Source organism: Trichosurus vulpecula, chromosome 8 (assembly GCF_011100635.1).
Source record: "Trichosurus vulpecula isolate mTriVul1 chromosome 8, mTriVul1.pri, whole genome shotgun sequence".
Taxonomy (NCBI): domain Eukaryota; kingdom Metazoa; phylum Chordata; class Mammalia; order Diprotodontia; family Phalangeridae; genus Trichosurus; species Trichosurus vulpecula.
Window position 1 is genome coordinate 139963792 of NC_050580.1, and position 18134 is coordinate 139981925.

The 18134-nt window shown below is 40.1% G+C and overlaps 1 long non-coding RNA gene and 1 pseudogene across 1 annotated transcript in view; both read left to right on the forward strand.

Moving 5' to 3' along the window:
* The first annotated feature begins 342 nt into the window (after window positions 1-342).
* LOC118828872 lies at window positions 343-807 on the forward strand (annotated as a pseudogene).
* A 4452-nt stretch (window positions 808-5259) lies between these two features.
* Window positions 5260-18134, forward strand: part of LOC118828873 — a 49931-nt gene continuing 37056 nt past the window's right edge. Inside the window, exon 1 of the long non-coding RNA XR_005008976.1 lies at window positions 5260-5418. This is a non-coding gene — a long non-coding RNA (uncharacterized LOC118828873). The remainder of the gene's footprint in view (window positions 5419-18134) is intronic.

Sequence of the window (18134 nt, forward strand, 5' to 3'; positions counted from 1 at the left end):
GATTTTCTTACTAGTCTAGCAAAAGGAAGTCACCGTTGACCTTTAGCTGCTGTGTACATTGCTACTATAGGTGCTATAAGAAATTTTTAGCTACTGATAAAGGTCAAAATTTGACTACACTCGCTCTCTTCCTCCTCCTCCTCCTTCTCCTCCTCCACCTCCTCCTCCTCCTTTTTCTTCTCCTCCTCTTCCTCACCATCATCACCATCATCTTCCTCCTCCTCCTCCTCCTGCTCCTGCTCCTGCCGCTGCTGCTTCTCCCCCCTCCCCTCGTTCCCTTGGAGCGGACCATCCTGGTGCCTCTTTTGTGAAGCGACTGCTGAGGAGATCACGAGACTAGCCATGGCCGACGAAAAACCGAAGGAAGGAGTCAAGACTGAAAACAACGACCACATTAATTTGAAGGTGGCAGGGCAAGATGGTTGAGTGGTGCAATTTAAGATTAAGAGGCACACACCACTTAGTAAACTAATGAAAGCCTGTTGTGAACGACAGGGTTTGTCAATGAGGCAGATCAGATTCCGATTTGATGGGCAACCAATCAATGAAACAGACACACCTGCACAGTTGGAAATGGAGGATGAAGATACAATTGATGTATTCCAGCAGCAGAGAGGAGGCGCTTACTAAAAAGAATCTACAACTCTTCTCCAGAACTGTGCTCCCAAGAAAAACAATACATTCACAATTAGAAACCAAGATTTGGTTCATCCACATCCTGACTACTGCAGTATAGTTTTCTCTCTTCTTTGATTCCCTTCCCCCGTTCCTTTATTGTACATAAAGTAACTGGTGTATGTGCACAGGCATAATGTGTATTTTTTTTAACTAAATGGCCGATGGTATGTTTTGATCAACATCAAATGGAGATGGGGAGGGGAAAAAACAAACTGGTTCTGCGAAAATACCCCTTTTCTCCATTAGTGGCATGCTCATTCAACTTTTATCTTTATATTCCAGTAAGTTATTTTGCTCTCACTGTTTAACAACAAAAAAAAACCCACAAAAAAATCCTTGCATACCTTGTTTGATTGGATAATTTCAATGTTTTTCTTTTATCATTGTAAAACCAAGGACGGTTTTATAACTTTTTTGTATGTAGCTGTTACATGTAGGGCAATCTCTGTCTCTCAGTAGGGATAAATTACTATAAAGAAATTGATCCTAGATAGTTTTCCCTTCAGGTCAAACATCTTGTTGTTTAAATAAACTTCTTGTTTAAAATTAAAAAAAAATTTAAAAAAATTTGACTACACTCAAGTCTTTCCTTGTAAGAAAAGACAACTTTTAAAACTGAATATATGTGTGTGAACACGTATATGCACATATAAAAATTGTGTGTCTACATGTAAATTGCATGTATGTATGCATGTATACACTGAAGTAAATTCTCCTCTTCCCCCACCCATGTAGACACAGAATATAAATTGACATATTCTGCCAGCATTTCTAAATTTATATGCATCTACTTGCTCTAAAATGAAAGGATAACTAATGTTTCAAAATATAATTCAATGGCAGATGAATTACAGAACATTAGTGAAGAACATTGCCTCCATAATTCAGCATGGGGAAAGAAAGTATTGTGGAGACAAGCAATATCTATTCTTTCAAATACAGGGTTCACAAGAAGCAAATAAAGCTAATGCTTTCTCTACTGTGGCTAGAGGTATACATAGTATTGTAGAGCTGTTATATTAACAAAATTTTATATTTGCAATTTTTTCTTTATGATTAAGAATTATTATGAGAGAAGCAGAAAAAATAATGCCTTTTCTGTAACAGAGAAGAATTATCCATCTTTTCTGCTATCCACATCATTTAGCAGTAAAAAAAAAAAAAGAATGAAGACTGGCTCCCAAATAAGACTCCTGAGCTACTTTCTTGAGAGCAAGGATATGCTACTTAATGTCACTAATTAGTTCCATGAATACAAGATCATCGGCAAAACAAAGTTACAGGGAGCAAGTAGTTCTGTGATAGTGCTGTTATAATTGTTGTAAATATAGTGATATTACTGCATGATTTTTCAGTGTCGTGGTGGATGGTGCTACAGTTATAATGTGTCAATGACACATTGACTTGTCAAGACAACACTATGTAAGATTTGGCTAGGTAGCTTTGTACTTTCCTTCATAGCTAGCATGTTCATTGTCCTCCATGTACCATATGCTTGGTAAGTGCTGACTGATTAAACAATTGAAGGTACTTTAGATGCACAAAGACATTTTCCAAATGTGAAGGTAAAACACTGAGCCAGGCATCTGCTTTCTACATTATCTACACTACTAACCAAGTTGGAATAAATCAAATCAGTCACATTCTTGTTGGCCAGAAATGCTGAAAGTGAAAGTGGTTACACTTTGGAAACTCAGTCTCTGTGGCCTCCTTTACAAGAGTGGTACGATGGGGAGAACAACGGCTTTGGAGTTAGAAGACCCAGGTTCAAATCATAGCTCTTTTGCTTAATATATGGGCAAGTAGTCACTTAACCTCCCTGGGCCCCATATTCCTCATTTGTAGAATAAAGGGGGTTGGATTAGATGGGCTCTGGAGTCCCTTCTAGATCTATAATCACTGTAAGTCACTGCATATATAGTCAGGGCCCTTAACTTGTGGTAAGGAAGTTGATTGCATCCTAACCAAGCCTTAGGGAAAGGAGAATATGAGCACAAAGTAAACCACGCAAGTTTTAGACCCATTTTGAATCTGTCATCTCTTCATTCAGAGAAGCCTTTTGTGAAATTATTCCTCTCTTCTACTTCTATATATCTAATTTCTACTTTTCTACCTTTGTGGAGCAATGCATGCTGAAAATTGACCACCTGTTGTCTAAACGAGAACACCTTTTTTATTTGTCCTAAACTTATCTTTTTTCCCCTTTTTTTTAACTTATCTTTTTCAAAGCTTCCAAGGATATCCCCTAATTCTGGCATTCCAGGATCTGGTGAACGTAACTATCTATGCCCTCCTAAAACAAGATGGAAACAATAATAAAGTGACGCAGAAAAAACTTAAGCCCATCTTTTATGACTCTTAATTCAGTAATCTTCTAAGCTGTGCCACTGCACCACTTGTTAAATGAAGACAAATTGTTAAGAACTTCAAGATCTTCTAGTCAAATCACCTTGTTTTACTGAGGCTTAGAGATGAAGTGACTTGTCTTGGCTTGCTTCTCTTTTCATTCTATACTATCTCCTTTGGCCATCCCATCAGCTCCCATGGATTCAATTGTCTTCTCTGTGTAGATGATTCATATACGTATACATATATACACCCATGTGTGTATATGTATATACATATGTATGTGTGTATATATGTGTATGTATCATATATATAGCTATGTATATGTATGTATGTCTGTATATGGATATGTATCTACGGAATAGGTATATGTACACATATCCATATACATAATACATCTATGTATATGTATGTAAAACAAATATTTATACTTTACATATAGGTATAGATACATATCCATACATATATCCACACACACATATATGCATATATATGTATAGAACATATATTTATATTTTTACATATATGTATGTGTCCAAGAAAAGAAAATTTTCTAAGACCCATGATAAAGGCCCTGAAGTTGGGGGTTTTTTCCCCTTGAGAAGGAAATGTTATTAAATAAGCAAGTCCCTCCACTTTTGATATGATTAAAAATTAGACTCAAAACTCATGGTTATTATAAGAAAAGAAATCTATGTCCATTAATGTCCTTTCACTTTCCATTACTGTCTTTGCCTAGAAGATGCCTTTTGATCCTTCTTTTGCATTTGTACCTACAACCCATAGTGAAAACAAACAAGGATCATATATCTAATAATAATAACTAACATTTGTAAATCTGTAATGTTAATGGAATGTGAAGATCTTTCCTGTACATTAATAGGCCTATGTGACCACATGTGTCCCCTTTTCCCTTGGGACAGGATCGTGTTCCCAGGTCTAAAGGTACACAGGTATTTCAGTCACAGCTGTGATACATGCTGAGTCACATAGAGCCCGTTGGGGAAGGAACTTGCCTATGGAGGAGGTTGCTTTGGGGAGGCTTGCTTGTAGGAAGGCTTTCACACCTTTTGGTACTAAACTAATTAGGTTCTGAGTCACAGAGGTTGCGATGCCTTCTGGCTCTGAGAAGTGTATACATATTCTGAATTTGGTATTTTGCTTTGGGGGTTTGCTTATAAGAAGGACCTTTTGATTCCCTGGATGGGACTCTGAGTAGCCGTTTGTTCAGAGTCCCTGACTACTCAGATATAATGGTCCCCTGATCTGGTGATGTATGTAGGTGGTTGTGCTTTGTTCAGACAGCTAGGGCCCTGTCTGTTGATCTTTGTGCTAATTTCTCTGATTATATTTTCTCCACGTTCAGGGTGCTGACTTTTCCCCTAAACTAGGGAATGTAATTAAAGTAAGATTGTTGACTCCTTCAAAAAGTTGCCTTTCCTTTAAAAACAGATCAAAGAACCTGTGCTAGCAGGCCATCCTGGGTGTGCCAGGGTGCTTGCTGTTCCAATATCTCTTTAAGGTTTGCAAAGCACTGTACACATCATCTCATTTGATCATCAATGATAGAGAATTCATCACTTTACAGGACTGCCTGCTTTGTTATCATGAGGCAGCTAGGTGGCGCAGTGGACAGGGTGCTAGACTTGGAGACAGAAAGACCTAAGTTCAAATCCTGTCCTACATATGTACTAGCAAATCACTTAACCTCCCTCAGCCTCAGTTTCCTCTTCTGCAAAATGAGGATAATAATAGTATCTACCTCAAAAGGTTGCTATGTGGATAATAAGAGATAATGTATGGAAACATTAACCTTAACACAAACCTTAAAACACAATATAAAGCACTATTCTACCTGTTACTATTGTTATCAGACAGCTCTAATCATCAGGAAGCTTTTCTTTATATTGGATTGAAACCTATCTTCCCTATAACCTTCATCCATTGGTCTCTATTTTTCAGGCTCTACCAGGGAGAACAAGTTTAGATAGTTAATAGAACATCTCTAACTTACTTCTGAAGTTGACATCAAATGGGAGAAATCAGTCTTCTATGATTCTCTTGGTGCCTCAGTCGGGGATAGAATATCTAGATGAATGAGACCTTGTATCTGACCCAGGATGGAAATTCTAGTTTTCTAGGATTTGGGATGGGGAGAAGAGGCATATGGGCAAAGTTTTCTTTGAAGGAACCTTCTTTCCTAATCTCATATTCGTTTTTTTTCCCCATAGGATTGTCTTACCCCTGCAAACTAGCCGAGCAAAGCTAGACAAAAATGGGGGTTGTCAACCCAAGTTTGGCCCCAAAATCTATTTTGCTGGACTCTGACAACCTTACTGAAATTCACACCACACAAGTTTGGAATATCAAATCAAGGCAGGAATCCAGCACCAGGTGAGTCAAGGCAGAGACCTGTTGGGAAGTAGCCTGATGCTGTTGATACTACAGATCAAGGTGAGCGTCTGTTTCTATATAGATAAGTAGATAGGAATGTCAAAGGCCAGAAAAAGAGTCAAGGTAAAACAACAATCATTTATTAAATACTTACTATGTTCCAGGAATCATGCTAAGTAAAAAAGAAATTAGCTCCTGCCATCAGGGAGATTACATTCTAATTGGGGAAGACAATTCACAAAAGTCAGCTGAAAAGGTGGACAGAGGGGTAGAGAAGGTACCCACCACAGGGTTATGGTGGCAAAAAGCAGAGAAAAGAGAATGAAGCATGATGATCCTGGGTCTATCCTCAAAATGGAAGTCCTAGAAAGAACTCACCAATATTTCAGGATGAGAATGCCCTAGGTGCTGAAAGAAGTTCCAGAAAGAGAATAGTATATGGGCTGTGCAAACACATTTAAAGTTCAGATAGGCAAGAATGTTGTAGGGAATGTAACCTTACCAGAAGCTCTAGAGTAAAGAGAAAGGTCAAGGTTAGGAGAATACAGTCATCAGGGGTCAGAGCATAACAATGATTCAGGAATCCATAGAGTTAGATAACAGAATTAACACAAAGGACAAGAAACCAGGAAACTATGAGGTAGACTTTATAGTAACTCAACCAAGAGCTTTTATGATTCCTTTTAGAGCAGGAATTAATTGCAGGTCATAGGAAAGTCTTAGCCTACAGTTGAAGGCAAGTAAACGAACATAATTATTTGGAAAAGGATGACAATGGGTCAAAATTGAAGGCAGATCTTGACAGGACCTCAAGCTTCTCTCTAAAACAAAGGCCCATCTCTTTAATATCAATAGTATTCTAGGGTTATTGAATGTCTGTGATTCATGGAACACATCTCCGGAGGATTAAAATCGAGTATCACCCAATATGCAATGGAGAGGTTTGTGGTGGGTGTTAGCAAGCCGTAATACATTATAAATTAGAAATTACAAAAAGTAGAGTGAAGGACGTCATCAGAGAAATGTCTAAGTGAAAAGGAAGATGGGCTGGTCATATGGTGAGAGCGAAAGATAAACAATGGATAGCTCAGGTGCTCCATTTATAGTATCTCCGTGATGGCAAAAGAGAGAAAGAAAGGCCCCTAGAACAGAGTGGACCTCTGCCTTGGCAAACTCATGGGAGGATGTTGGCAAGGGTTGAACAAAATAAGCAGTTACAACCAGAATCACTGGAGAAATACTCATACCAATGAGATCGCAGATCCAATGACATATTTGAGTAGATGTATGCTGATACTAAGTCTCCCTGGAAAATCAAACTATCCACTTCCATACTAAAGAATGAAAGGGATCCAATAAATAAATTTCTTCTACATGTACAATTATTTAGGAAGATTAGAAGTAGAAGATTGGTATAATAGAAAGACCCTGGACTGAGAATTAAGTGACTTGGTGGTTCTAGTTTTGGTTCTGACATGAACTAGTATAATTTGGGGAAGGTCACTTCCTTTTTGTGGGCTTCAGCTTCCTCATCTGTAACACAAAAGGATTGTTCTAGATGATCTCTAAGATAATTTTCAACTCTAAAGTGATAAACTTGCTTTTTGGATAATAGCCTCATAGTTGACTCAAATGGAATTCATGGTACCTATACTACTCCTTCACTAAAGCATATTGCTGCTTGGAAAGCTCTTGTTTGCAATGAATGAACCAGTCATGACATCAACTAATGTCAAGAGTGGTGATGAGGAAAAGTGTCCCTAAGAAACTAGACAAGGTCCATAATCTCAGTGACCAGCTTTCAGGTAGCCCTAGCTTAATCGCAGGAAAAAACAAATCGAAATGAGTTGCCATCATGTGATTTTCCTTCTCCAATTTCCCAGTGACACAAAGAGTCACTATAATAAAACACAGAGAAGCCTGAAGGCAGCCATCTCTTCCTGGAGATAAAAACCAGCCAGAGGGAACAAAGCCAAATTATTTTTCAGTAGCTTTCTGAGGTGGCATTGGGAGCCTGGTATCGAATGCTGCAAAAAAAGAAGCTATTTGCAAATCCTCTGCAAGAATAGCTACCTCTTTCCCAGGAGAGAATATGACTCTTCAGCCAAGATCTCCTGCTTTTCAGTTGGGATTTGGCATCCTGTGAGAGTTTCTCAAAAGAGGAAACAAAGAAATGCTCTCTTCTTTGGACATAATGGCAATGTGTAGAGGTCAATGTCAGGAGAAATTATTTCAGGAATTCCTTAAAGGTTCAGCTTGTAGATATGGACAATTTGTCCACAGGAAGGCTCTGAGATGGGACTTCTGGGAAATATCTGCTTAGGATGTGGGGAAAAGAAACACCACCAAATTTTGAACAAGTTAGAGAAAAAGTGCCAAATGACAAGGCCAGAAAAAACAGAGATTTATTACAGGTAGCAAAACATCCACACAGCCTGATACAGCAATAAAGAGACAATGAAAAGTTATCTTTTTCCTTTTACAATGTTTGGGAGTACTGCTATCTTTTGTACTTCTTCCTATCCTATCCATCATCCTCATCTCCCCTCCACACTTTCCTCTCTTATTTTCTTGCCTTTCAATCTGATCTTTAAATATCCTCATGGTCCCCAAGGTCTTTTTTCTCTGGTTTGGCTTCTTGTATTTGGCCAATGAAAGGTTAGTAACTATTCAACGTGCATTAGATTGTAATAGGGTTTTGGTTTTGTTGGTTTTTTTTGCCACGGCAACTCAGTAGCAATAGACAGTATATAGATTTCTTTGGAAAAGAAAATTGATCTTCTTTCATTGCTCTAACTACATCTCCCACCTTACTGGATTGTTGTAGCATCTCCCTTCTCTCCTAGAGCTCCTCAGCACACCACCTAGAGACTATCTCACTTCTCTTTTCTCCTCTTCTCCCTCATTTACATTTTGTTTCTCTCAAGCTCACTAGCAAAATGTTCTATTTATATAATCATATTATGTAATCATATAATAATTCATATATTGCCACACTTTCTTCCAGGCTTTACTTTACCCCCTTCCTGCTGAAATAAACAATAATCACAATTTCTCTCATCTCCATATGGCACATAATGGTAACAAACTATTAGATTTCAACATCTGTCCAATGCCCTGTCATTTTATGTTCATCTGCTCAAAATAAGAGCTTTCTTAAGCTGCTATATTCTTTAGTGTAGGAATGGAATGGGACCCTGGATGTACAGGTGTTCAGAGAAGACTAATATCCCTGATGTGAGGGCTGCTGAGCCCTTTTCAGGGCTGTTTTCCACCTTTGCCATCTAACTGGTCACCAACTCTCACTTGTAGCTCCAAGAAACTGTAGCACACACAATGGCCACACATAAGTAAACTGTTTTGGCAAATGGATTAAACGAGGCTGAGGAGAAGCAACGGGCCTCAAACCTAGTGGTGAAATTAGGGGGATGTCAACCACAAGCATATGAAGACTTCTGCAGGAAAAATGGGCAGAGGAAAAGAATTCGTTCCAATGACCAAGAAGGTGACTGAAGCAGGTGCTATGGAATGCTTAGAGCTTGGTTAGACATCAAAGATGCCAAGGTCATTCACTGAATCCTGAGCCATCACCAATTGCCTTGACTTTTATCTTGCCACAAGACTTTGATGACTCTAGAAGAGAGAGTAAGGCTGATGACTTCGTACAACTCTACCTCACTTAAATCCAATTTATGCACAAATCAAAAGACATCATACACACCATTTTACCATTTTTACCTACCTCAAAGTCCTGTGGCAATGGGCAAGTGATGACGCAGCAGGTGTAGATACCCTGGGAGCTGAAGTCATAACCCTGCACAGGCAGCCCAGGCCTTGGATCATCTTCTCATTGGACTAAAGCAGCAGTGGAGTTCGGCAGCCCTCTGGGTGTCTGAACAGCCTTTTCAAAAATAGTATTTTATTTTTACCAATTACATGTAAAGATAGTTTTCAACATTCGTTTTTATGAGATTTTGAATCCCAAATTCTTCACCCCTCTTCCTTTCCCTCTCCCCTCCCAAAGACAGCAAGCAATCTGATATAGGATATACATGTGCAATCATGGAAACATATTTCCACATTCTTGATGTTGTAAAGAAGAAACAGAACAAAAAGGAAAAGCCACAAAAAAGTGAAAATAGTATGCTTTGATTAGCCTTCAGACTCCATAGTTCTTTCTCTGGATGTAGATAGCATTTTCCATCATGAGTCTTTTGGAATTGTCTTGGATCATTGTATTGCTGAGAAGAAATACGTCAATCACAGTTGATCATTACACAGTGTTACTGTTACTGTGTATAATGTTCTCTTGGTTCCTAAGCAGCTTTTTTAAAGGACCACACTGCTCACCTCTGGTATGAGGAAAGGACTAGAAAAGATGCCCTAAAAATTGTCTGCTTCATCCAACCTAATCCTGGACTGCTTATTGCAGTACTTGGTTATCCTACCCTACAGTTGAAACACAGAAGAAATATGTACAAAAACTTTTGTGAAGATGATTCCACTCACCATTGGTATATGGAATGTGTTCATGCTTGTAGACAACATAAAATTCAGTAAACCTGAAAGATAAGCAGCTCTCATGGTGGGAGAACTCAACAAGTATCACATCCCAATAGCAGCCCTGTGTGAAACAAGGCTGGCAAATGAAGGCTAGCTTACTGAAGTTAGAGCTGGATACATGTTTTTCTAGAATGACTGCAGTGATGGCAGACACTGTGAAGCCAGCATAGGTTTTGCAATCAAAACTAATCTAGTCAACCCGAAAGGAGTGAACAACAGGCTTCTTACAGTGAGATTACCACTTGCAAGAAAGCACCATGCAGCTTCATCAGTGGATATGCTCCCATCCTGAGGAACCCTGATGTGGTCAAAAAAATATTTATGAATACCTGGAGATCCTCATCATCAATGTGCTGAAAGAGAACAAGAGTGTAATTCTGGGTGACTTTAATGTCAAAGTAGGCACAGACTATCAGACGTGATAAGGAGTTCTTGGGAGGAATGGAGACAGAAACAGAAAGAGCAATGGTTACTATTGAAAACTTGTGTGTCTTATGACCTTCTCATCACCAACACTGTCTTCAGTGTACCAAAATGCAATAAAACTTCATGGATGTACCCTTTTAGCGAACATTAGCTTTTAATAGACCATGTCATTGTAAGAAGAATCAGACAGGATGTGAGCATGATGAAGGCAATATATGGTGCAGAATGCTGAACCAATCATAGACTTAGCCTCTCCAAGCTGAATATTCATATTCAACAAAAGCAGCAGCCCCAAGCAAGGCAAGATGACTACCAAAAGACTTAATGCCAACAGATTAGTAGGGGTGGAGAACCTCTAGATCCTCAAGTGAACAATTTGTTCTGTGAAGTTTGGATTCAGTCAAAGGGCCATACTTGAGGACCTAGAGGGTCACATGTGGCCCCAAGGCCTCAGGTTCCCCATCCCTGAATTACAGCATTTCTCCATGCCTGAGGAGTTTGTTGCTAACTTGGAGGGAAAACCAACACAGAGTTGGCAGCAGTGGAATGGAAAATGAGTGGGCAGCTTTCAGAGATTTGGTGTACAGCAGTCATTTACTCATCTGGGCCAGAACACTCACAAAACCTCAAGATTAGTTTGATGAAAATAATGGGGAAATTCAGAAGCTGCTCCACAGGGTCAAGTTTAGAGAGTTGCAGGATTCTTGGCTCAGTAAGAGGGCAAGTGAAATTAGGTTTTAAGCTGATAGTAACAATCCAAAGTGCTTTTATGATGTTCTGAAGGCTATTTATGGGCCAGAGACCTATGGTGCATCTCAACTACTCAGAGCTGACGGAGCCAGATAGATTAGAGATAGGAACAGGATCCTGGATAGATGGACTGAACATCTCCATAGCATTTTCAGCAGACCATCATCAACCAATGCTGAAGCCATTGACTTTATACTTTAAGTTGAAGTCAGTCTCTCTTTAGCTGAATTTCCAACTACAGAAGAGGTTTTGAATGCTGTTAGATTCCTTTCACATGGCAAAGTGCCTGGTACTGATTTTATTCCAGTCAAGATTTATTAGGCAGGGGATCCACTGCTCATATAAAAGCTGACTGAGATCTTCCAGTTTATATGGCAGGAGGAGGTTATCTCCCAGGAATTCAAGGATGCCTCCATTGTCCAACTCGATAAAGGAGAGGGAAATAGGTTGTCCTGTGACAATCACAGTGGTGGGGGGAGGGGGTGGGGGTGGAGAATTTCCCTCATAGTCATTGCTGAGAATATTCTTGCCAGAGACCTCTTTGAAAGAGTGATCCTTCACCTGGAAGATGGTCATCTACCCAAGAGCCAGTATGGCTTTAGAAAGGGCCAACGAACAGTTGACATGGTGTTTTCTGCCTGACAACTTCAGGAGAAATGCTAGGAACAGAATAGAGGTCTGTACACAACATTCATTAATCTGACCAAGGCCTTTGATGCTGTCCATTGTGAGGGCTCACGGAAGATCATGGCAAAATTTGGTTGCCTGGAGAAGTTCATCAGCATTGTATACTAGTTCCACAACAGCATGCTTGCATGGGTTCTGCATAATGGATAATGCTCTTGTGCTTTCCCAGTCACCAGGGGAATGAAGCATGGCTATGTGCTTCCTCCTGTGCTTTTTAGCATGATTTTTTCATCAGTGTTGTCAGATGCCTTCAATAAGGACCAAAATGATCAGCTGCCAAAGTCAGCTACTGCACTGACAGTAAATTATTTAACTTGAAAAGGCTACAAGCCAAGACTAAAATGGAGGGAGAGTTGATGTGTGACTTTTTGCTCACAGATGACTGTGCACTCAGTGCAGCTTCTGAGGCTGATATGCGACAGTTAAGGATAGATTCTCTGCTGCTTGTGCTAATTTTGGCATGACAATCAACACCAAGAAAACAGGGGTTCTCCACCAGCCAGCACCATACCATCCATACATGGAATCATTGGTTACAGCAAATAGAGAGATATTGAATGCTATGAATAAATTCATTAATCTTGGCAGCATATTTCCCAGGGATGTACACATAGATGGTGAGGTTTATGCATGCATTGCCAGAGCTGGCTCAGTGTTTGGGAGGTTCCAAAGGAAAGTGTGGGAGAAAAGAGGTATTAAGCTGCCTACCAAATTGAAGGCCTACAGAGCCCTTGTGCTAACCTCATTGTTGTATGTCTGTGAAACTTGAACAGTTTACCAGCACCATGACAGGAAACTTAATAGCTTTCATTTGAATTGTCTTAAGAAGATTCTGATTAACATGACACTGAGGCCCTTTCTTGAGCTGAACTACCAATCATTCAAACTTTACTGTAGAGAGTGCAACTCTAATGGACTGGCCACATTGTTCAAATGCCAAACATATGTTTGCCTAAAAGACTATTTTACAGAGAACTCACACAAGGCGAGCACTTACATGGAGGTCAGAAGAAGTGATACAAGGACACACTCAAGGTCTCTTTGAAGAACTTTAGAATCAATTGTGAGACATGGGAGACACTGGCACAGGACCACCCAGCATGGTGTGCCTACATCAAAGAAAGCACCATACTCTAACCTCAAAGCAGAATTGCAATAGCTCAAAAGAAACATGAGGTACACAAATTTAGAGACATCTGTACTCTAAATGTGTATATGGACTAGCTGTGCCCAACCTGTGGTAAAGCCTTTGGAGCTTATATTGGTTTGACTAGTCACAGTAGGACACACTGTACCTTGTCCCCAACATAGTGATATCATTTTCATCCTCTTCAAGAATGAAAGACAACAACCAGAATGGGAACCATGGATTCTATTTGAATCAGCCATGAGATTATTAACCTAAAAGCAAGTTATCATTTTAGAGTTGAAAAAGACCTTAGAAATCATCCTATGTTGTGGTCATGGTAGTGTTTGACTATCTACTCTTCAAAGTAGGAAGCCTTTTTGGTGCCTCCCCCAGCATGCTTTCTGATAGGGAAAAAAACTGAAAAAAGCATTATTTTTCAATTTACAAGTTGAAATCAAGTCTGTAAATTTTAACTTGTGATGTTTTCTGCAAGAGCATTAGAAGTGCGCAAGGAAAATTGCAGTTCAAGGATGATAGTAACTTATGAATCAGGTTCAACTACAAATTAGTTCTTGGTCATAAATAGAATAAATTTGAAACCCAGCTTTCCATTTACCTGTCCCTTCCTCCAGGATCTGCTCTTCATTTTAAGCTCACTGTTTCTCTTAGTGGTACCACCATTCACCCTATCTCTAATGTCTGAAACCATGGTTTTATCTTGTGTTCTTCTCTCTGTGATCATCCATATCCAATCAGTTACCCAATGCTATAAATTCTGCTTTCAAAGTCTTTTTCTCTATTCGCATTGCCACCTGTAATATTAATTAAGGTGGGATTTTTTTTTTTTACTGTACTCTCTTTTAGAATGCTAAAGTAATGAAGTGCCTTTGATTAAGTCTCACTAGGTGCAAAGCCCCAGGCCCACACCCTTTTGCTAACTAGGTATAAAGCCCCAGACCCACACCCTTTTGCTGATTAGGTATGAAGCCTTCTGGCCCTAAGAAGGGTATATAAACTCAGAGGTTAGCATTTTGTTTCGGGCTCTCACTCACTGGAAGAATGTTGATGTCAAGATTCTGGGTAGCTGCTGGAGCCCCCTGGCTTTGAAAAAACCCAGATGTTGGTGCTTCTCTTTTTTGGTAACTGTGTATGTGATGTCTTGATCAGACAAGGCCTGTCTGTTAAATTGTGTTATTTGCTCTGTTTATATTGTCTCTGTTTGTAATTTCTGTTTGTTTTTGCTCTGAAGTTCAGGGTGCTGGCTTTTCCCCCTGAACTAAGTGAATGATATATGTATATTTGATTAATATGAGATTGTTAACACCTTAAAGTTACTTTCCTTAGAAAAGCAGATCAAAGAACCTGTGCTGGCAGCCCTTCTGTGTGCTGGTGTTGTTGGTCTTTTACACAGCCACAGTAGTGGCAAGTAACATTGTTGTTACACCACCATTGTAGCCCAGATTCTCATTACTGCAGTTACCCATGTGGATTTTTACAATAGTCACCTAACAGATCTTCTGCCACCAATCTCTTCTCCTTTCAATTTATCTTTCAAGTAGCTGGCATGATCTTCTTCACGCATAGAAGTGATCACATTACTCTTCTGCTTCAAAATCTTTCAATGGCTAGTATCTTAAATAGGTCAGATTCCTTTGCCTGACATCCAAGAACCTCCACAATTTTGTGCCACCTCACACTTCTAGTCTTATCTTATACTAATTGCCTCCCCACCAAATTCCTACTCAAGCCAAACTGGACTATTCACTATACTTTTTCCACACCACTCTTTCCCACCTCAATGTTTTTGCTCATGTTGTCCCCTATGCCTGAAATTCTGCTGCCCGTACATATGTTGAATTCATACCTAGTCTTTAAAGTCCAACTCAAAAATCATCTTCTTTAGAGAACCTCTCTTAATTCTCTTCCTTTCCTTCATCCCTCATCCAATGTGGCTCTTTCCTGCTTAGATCCCACATAGCACTTTCTTTCTGTTCTACATGCATCATATGTTGTTTTATAATCCTCCAAAATCCTATATTTCTATCGAAGGTATCACCATCCTTCCAGACTTGTAACCCCAGAGCCATCTTAGATTCTCCCCACAATGAATCAGTTGCCAAGCTCTGATTATACTGCCTCTACATCTCTCATATCTATCCCCTTCTTTTTTTCATATATCCCGTCTATATTGTAAGCTCCATGAGAATGTATCTTCACAGATATCATATGAGTATGGTGTTTTGTATATAATAGGAGCTAAATCAATGTTTGTTGAATGAAATTGGATAATCTATTTAGCTCAGTAGCAATAATGATAAAAATAACAATTCATAATTGCAGTGCCTTAAGGTTTACATAGAGCTTTTCCTTATGAGGTAGGGAGTGAAAGTATTATTATAATCCCATGTTACAGGGAGAGAGAGAGAGAGACAGAGAGAGGGAGGGAGGAAGTTGAGTGATTTTCTTTTTCCCATAACTAATAAGTGTTGGAGCTGTGCCTTGAACCAAGGTGTTCAGTCTCTGGAGCTAAGGTCATCCCTTTTTAGGTCAGTTGACTTCTGTTTTAAATGTATGCTTTTGATCACCATCAGTTGGGCGAGGTAGAGTAGATGGCTCAATACAAGTGTAAACAGGCTTTGTGCACATTCACACCCTGAACCCCCTTAAGGTTACCAGAGAACTCGGGGGTGGAGAGGGGAATGGGTGAAATGTAACATACCTGGTTCCCAAGCAATGAGGGTCCAGAGCAAGCAACATTATACAATTCTACCAGTAATCAATCATCAATAAACATTCATTAAGCCCCTGCAATGTTCCGGGCCCTGTACTAAGCCTAAGGATACAAGAAGATGCAAAAGACAGTCCTTGCCCGCAAGTTTACAATCTAAAGGGGGAGACAACATGCAAACAAATACATACAAAGCAAACTATATACAGGATAAATAGGAAATAATTGACAGAGGGAAGGTACTATAATCAAGAAGGGTTGAGGAAGGCTTCTTGTAGGTGGGGTTTTAGTTGGGATCTAAAAGAAACCAGGGAAAACCATTGCTTAAAAAATAACTCCAAGTACTTTGTCCTACAAGCACCCAATGGTGTGCCAAGCCCAGACTCCATTTTTTGCTCAGCTTTGCTGGGCACAGAATAACATACAGATTCTACTTTACCTATGGCAACAAAAAGTCATTTAAAAAGTGATATTAAGTTAAATGTCATCTCCCTCCCTTCCTCTTATTTCTTGTCACCAATTAAATAAGTTTGTGTTTTAATGGAAGTAAGAGGTGAGATATAAAAAAATGGAATTGTCAAATTCCCTCTGGTTTAACTAGGCCCCAAATCATTTGAAAAGCCTTGTGGTGCCTCCCTGTGGATGCCTCAGAAATACATTTTAATTTTGACAATTTCCAGGCCCCTGTAAGGATGGCATAATGGTAATCAGGGGAGTGCTTTTTGCTGTTCTTTTTAGTGACGTTAATGATTCTTGCCTTTAAATGTAATGGTAAGCAAAATTGGACTTTTCACTGTTCTTTGTTTGAATGGGGCAGGTACTGTGGGATCTTTTGCCTTGGAGTATTTCTCAGCTATTTCTCAGCATTGAGGCAATCAGGAGCCATTGACTTGTATATGATGTGATACTGGGGATGGGGAACTGTCACACGCCCAGCCTGGGTAAGGTCAAAGCGCTCAGGGCTCCGAACAGGATATAATTGAGGGGAACTTGGTGTTTGATTTTTGGGACTCACTCATGGAAGGAGTGTTGAGACTCTGGGCAAGCTATTGTAACTGCCCTCCAACTTTGATAACCCACACAGATATTAGTGCTTCTCTGGTAATTATGAACTGTGATTTGAATCAGACAAGGACTGTTGGTTGATGTTTGTAATTTGTTTGTATTTGCCTTGAAGTTCAGGGCACTGATCTTTTCCCCCTGAACTAAGTGATTAATATATGTATGTTTAATTAAACTGAGATTGTGGGGGGACGGAGCCAAGATGGCAGCTGGAAAGCAGGGACTGGCCTAAAGCTCTCCCCTAGGAGGCTCTGAACAAATTCTAGAACTGCAGAACCCATGAAATAGCAGAGGGAGGCAGGGCTCCAGCCCAGGACAGCCTGGATGGTCACTGGGTAAGGTCTATGACATGGAGCTGGGAGCAGAGCAGAACAGAGCCCAGCGTGGGCTGCGCCCAGAACAACCAGACCGGAAGCCAGGCAGAACAGGCCCTAGTGCCCTGAATCAGTGAGCTGTGGCAGTTACCATACTTCTCAACCCACTAACAACAAAGACAACAGAGAAGGTTAGTGGGAAAAAAAACTGCGGGGGACAGAGTGAAAGGAGTTCATGGGTTCAGCCACCGCCCCAGAGGCAGCGGAGGTGGTGCAGCTACAGGACTACAGCTACAATTGCTTCTGGCCCCAGGCCCACCTGGTGGGAGGAATTAAGTGGCTGGCAGATCAGAGTGGGAGTGCAGAGCCTGCTCAGATCTGAGTCGCAGTCCAGGTTGGTGGTCCTTGGGGGAGGAGGAGTGCTGGTGTGGCAGAGCTTGTTGAAAATGACAGCACAGCCCCTCAAGCTTGGGACAAAGTACTCTATACTCTACAAGCAGTCGTACCCCGACTTAAAATTCAAGGGTCAAGTAAGTTGGCTGGGAACATGGCCAGACAGCAAAAACGGACTCAGATGCAGACTGAATCTTTCTTTGGTGACAAAGAAGACCAAAACATACAGCCAGAAGAAGTCAACAAAGGCAAAGAGCCTACATCAAAAGCCTCCAAGAAAAACATGAACTGGTCTCTGGTCATGGAAGAGCTCAAAAAGGATTTGGAAAAGCAAGTTAGAGAAGTAGAGGAAAAATTGGGAAGAGAAATTAGAGTGATGCAAGAAAACCATGAAAAACAAGTCAATGACTGGCTAAAGGAGACCCAAAAAAATACTGAAGAAAATAACACCTTAAAAATAGACTAACTCAAATGGCAAAAGAGCTCCAAAAAGCCAATGAGGAGAAGAATGCCTTGAAAGGCAGAATTAGCCAAATGGAAAAGGAGGTCCAAAAGACCACTGAAGAAAATATTACCTTAAAAATTAGATTGGAGCAAGTGGAAGCTAGTGACTTTGTCAGAAATCAAGATGTTACAAAACAGAACCAAAGGAATGAAAAAGTGG